Source organism: Oratosquilla oratoria, chromosome 3, assembly GCF_046742065.1.
Source record: "Oratosquilla oratoria isolate Oo_2021 chromosome 3, ASM4674206v1, whole genome shotgun sequence".
In the NCBI taxonomy this organism is placed as follows: domain Eukaryota; kingdom Metazoa; phylum Arthropoda; class Malacostraca; order Stomatopoda; family Squillidae; genus Oratosquilla; species Oratosquilla oratoria.
In genome coordinates, this window is record NC_134779.1 from 30,827,285 (window position 1) to 30,832,083 (window position 4,799).

Genomic DNA, 4,799 nt, shown 5'->3' on the forward strand with positions numbered 1-4,799 from the left:
ATATTGGCCGGATGGTGGAGGAGGAGGAGGAGGAGCGCTATAGCCACCAGCACCACCAGCTCCAGCACCTCCAGCTCCACCTTCACCCGACAGACTGAAGACAGATGCTGGCTGTGCGGGCTGAAGGTCAAGCAAATTGGCTCTAGCGCCACCAGCACCACCGCCAACTCCAGGAGTTGAATATCCACCGGAAAGACCTCCAGCACCTCCTCCGAAACCACCGGCACCTCCAGCACTTCCTCCGAAACCACCGGCATCTCCAAGTCCACCTCCAACTCCACCGCCAAGTCCTCCACCGGATCCGAACCCACCAGCTCCTCCTCCAACTCCTCCGGCTCCTGCAAAGTCAGCAGCACCGCCTCCAAGCCCGCCTCCGAGGACTCCAGCACCTCCAAGACCACCAGCACCTCCTCCAAACCCTCCAGCTCCTCCGGCGCCACCAGCACCTCCTGCGGCTCCAAGAGCAGTCTGCAGATCGATTCCGTGAGGAAGTTGAGGATTTTCTCCTTCACCGTAGTTGATGTAGAAGACCTCGGGACTGGATGCGGGAGGAGCCGGCACTTCGATCAGACCGGGACCATTACCCTCAGGTTTCTTGCTCAGCACGTACACTTTGGTCTGGTGTTGGGGAGGAGGAACGACAATGGGAGCTCCCCCATTCGGTGTATCTGGAGTCTTGACAAAGACTACACTTTCGATCACCTCAGGGTCGGGGATAACTGGAGGGGGTCCGTTGGTAACGTCGTGGGGTGGAGAGTGGAAGACGTAGACATTTCTTGTCACCGAAGGGCTGACGCAAACTCCGTCGGCTCTGAGGACTTGCCCGTTGGAGCATGCCGCGGGACCTGCAGGTCCAGCACCCCCTCCGACTCCACCCAGTCCTCCAGCTCCACCGAATCCTCCAGCTCCTCCTAGTCCTCCAGCTCCGCCGAATCCTCCAGCTCCTCCTAGTCCTCCAGCTCCACCGAATCCTCCAGCTCCTCCGAGTCCCCCAAGTCCTCCGTGTCCACCTCCAAGTCCGCCTCCAGCTCCACCTCCAAGTCCACCACCAAATCCGCCTCCACCACCAACAAGGCCTCCGACGCCGGCTCCTCCTGGCGAGGGAAGTCTGTAGCCTCCATCGGGATGGGCAAAGGCCGAGGCCAACAGAAGGGAACCAACCTGAGGAGAATTAACATTGTTTTAGAATCATTACTTAAGTCGCTTCTGCATATATTGTGTGGACCACTGAATACTCTTACACTAGATAATAGATACGTAAATGTCGTTTTACTATCGTCTTTGAATCATTACTAAGGGTGTTTTGGCATATATTACGTCGAACACTGAATAATCTTAAATTAGATATAGGTTTACTTTCACAATACATTAGGCAGCGGCCAAATACCTAGGCAAAGGTTAGTTATAGACGATTAGTTTAAGGGGAATTGAGCATACCAACTGTTAGCAGTGAGGAATCAATTACTACAACTCAGACAGTTGAAAAGGAAAATCTAGTCATAGCAGGAAGGAATACTGCGTTTCAAAAGAGCCACGAAGAAGAGCAAGCAACTCACGAGAAGCAGCATGTTGGCAAATGACGCAGAGGGTTCGGCTCGCCGAGCTTTTATATGTCAGGTAGAAGGAAAGTCGCGCAGGGGAAGACAAAAAAAAAATGCAGATTCACCAAAGGTGGTGAAGGGAAGTTTCGAGTGGGGCGGGGATCATTACCTACAGAAAACCAGATGCACTGATACAGAGTATTGATATGATGCCCATGAAAAGAAGGATAAACAGGCTATAATGAGTGCATGCGGAGGTCATTGTCTCAGTTGTAACAAGGGCCTATTATCCAATGGCCGGTAAATGCAAACTGAAATGAGAATGGAGCATCTTCCTAGGTCCTGTGTAGAAGTCGAAGTTTGCTCAGCCTCCCTGCTTGTAGATAAAGGTAAATATTTACATGACTGCACATTTCAGCGCATAGATGCATAGCACTAACTAACGTTTGTGAGTATTTTAGGGTGTAAGTGTTAACATGGATCAAGAATGTATAAGTCGTTACGATTTTGCATGCTTTCTTGCAGTTGTGCTTGCTTAAGATACTGGTGCACAAAATTATGTATCATGCCATTCGTGAATTTATCCGCTTGCTTGTGTGTGCATATATATGTGTGTGTGTGTGTGTGTGTGTGTGTGTGTGTGTGTGTGTGTGTGTGTGTGTGTGTGTGTGTGTGTGTGTGTGTGTGTGTGTGTGTGTGTGTGTGTGTGTGTGTGTGTGTGTGTGTGTGTGTGTGTGTGTGTGTGTGTGTGTGTGTGTGTGTGTGTGTGTGTGTGTGTGTGTGTGTGTGTGTGTGTGTGTGTGTGTGTGTGTGTGTGTGTGTGTGTGTGTGTGTGTGTGTGTGTGTGTGTGTGTGTGTGTGTGTGTGTGTGTGTGTATGTGTGTGTGTGTTTATGTGTGTTTGTGTGTGTGTAACACACTGGTTTAGAGCTATGTTAGTGGGGTTATGTCTTTTTGCTTCATTGGTCAAATTTGGGTTTATATATGAATGTGTTACTTTATTAAAAAAAATTGTCCAGGTTATGCAACAAATCAATGCATTTTACAACCATAGACTGACCGTAGTATACAGATTACTATTCAACAATGTGTTCATATATCTATCTATTTATCTACATATCTATTATTCATGTATCTATGAATTTGTTTAGTTGTTTTTACCTATTTATCAGTCTATCTTTCTATCAATTCATCAATCTACTAATTTATCTATCTATATATTTTACTATCTATCTATTTAGCTATCTATCTATCTATCCATCTATTTATCTATTTATTTACTTTTTGCTTTAGAATTAATATTTCGCACCTTCATTCAATCATTAATCCTGTCGAGATTTTTTCTTTATGTGGTATGTTTTACATTTTTCTCTGACTTGACATATAATTACTTCAGTATATATATGCAGCATCGATCATTTCCTTAACGTATATCATGAACATTACGGGTGTCGTTTGTGAGCCCTACGGAATTCCACCAGTTACCTGCCTCACGTCTGACAACCATTTCTTCACAACCGTCCTTATGAGTCTGTCTTTCAGGAAAACTTTCACTCCTTCGATAGGGCGCCCTCCGATTTTTCTTCATTGTTTCTGTTTACAATCATTCTTTACCATAAACTTATTCCAGATCTAGATATAGCCTCCACAATCCAATCGACCATATTTCTCTCATAGCGTATGCTTTGATCTAAGTAAAAACTTATCAACAATGAGACATACGACCTTCATTATTTTAAGCTCGTTTGGTTTTCAGCACGATTTAGCTACCGTGATTATCAAAGATACTACCCTATAACACTGTTCAAAATGATATAGTAAAATTGCATGGTATGTTCTAAGGTTGATAATAATGTTTAACCTTTGCAAAGGAAAGTTAACAATATTATAAAATAGAGTTGTTCGAGAGCCATTCTTCATTAACATAAAAATACTAACCGGTAAAAACAAATATCAAATTTTTAATATATAAACAACATCCAGAGATAAGGAAATAATATATCAGAAACATGTAACCTGAGGTTTTTATCATCTTACCTAATTACATCAAAATTATATAGTAAAATTACATGATATATTCTAAGGTTTATAATTATGTTTATAGACCTTTACAAAGGAAAGTTAATAATATTATGAAATAGAGTTCTTCGAGAGTCATTGTTCATTAATGTAAAAATAGTAACCGGTAAAAACAAAAATCAAGTTTTTAATATATAAACAACATCTCAAAGATAAGGAAATAAAATATTAGAAACATGTAACAATAGTGAATGACTATGTATAAAATAATCTTCTTAATTTTCAAAGTCAAAGTCAAGTATCAGTTCTCGTACAACTTACGGAAGGTTCCAACACGACACGTCTGTTATGAAAATATTTTGACATATTTCATTGAGAACCTAATACAATTAATAATTCTCCTTTGAAGAAGAATATACATCATATTCTCAACAATACATTCGTATACGATCCAGGAAATTAACTTTATATAATTAAACTAGAGATTTGGAAGGTGTTTACCCAAATTTACGTTAGTCAGACGTACATAGATACATACATATACCAAAGGTTTTTTCCCCTTACAAGGGGGGTAGCCAAAAAGAAAAAGGCATACAAATCACTCACATCCATTTAATTTCCCATATATTCCTCTCCCCTCCACCCTCCTCCCTCCCTCCTATCTTGGCACCTCTTGGATTACGGGTCATCCCTGCATCCCACCCACTGTCCTGGGTCAGAAGCAGTGTTACAAGACACAGCACATCCACAATTAAGGCCGCTTCATCAATTCTGCGACCCCCCCCCTCTCCGTCCTTTCATGCAGAAAAGGAGAAGACGGGGAGAAATCCCTTCGGGCTTCGTCATATTTTTTCTAAAACATACTACCTCACCCACCCACTCCCCCTCATGCATCACAGCCTCATCTATACACAACCCTTCTCCATTCACCCCTATCTTCTGTCCTCTCCCGTCCTTCCTCTACAGACATTCCTCTCCTTTGTAAAGCCCCTCTCACCCCATCCACCCATCTCATCCTAGGACGCCCCCTCATATTCACTCCTTCCACCTAGCCTAGTAACCCCTATCATACTTCTCAGACATTTCATCTCAAACACATTCAGACTCCTTCTTTCTTCCTCTCTAATGTTCCATGTATCTGCCCCATACATTGCTGTTGGCACAATCATTCCTTCATATAACCTCCTCTTAGCATCCATTCCCAGAGGTCTATTTCTCTTTACACTTTTTAATCCACCAA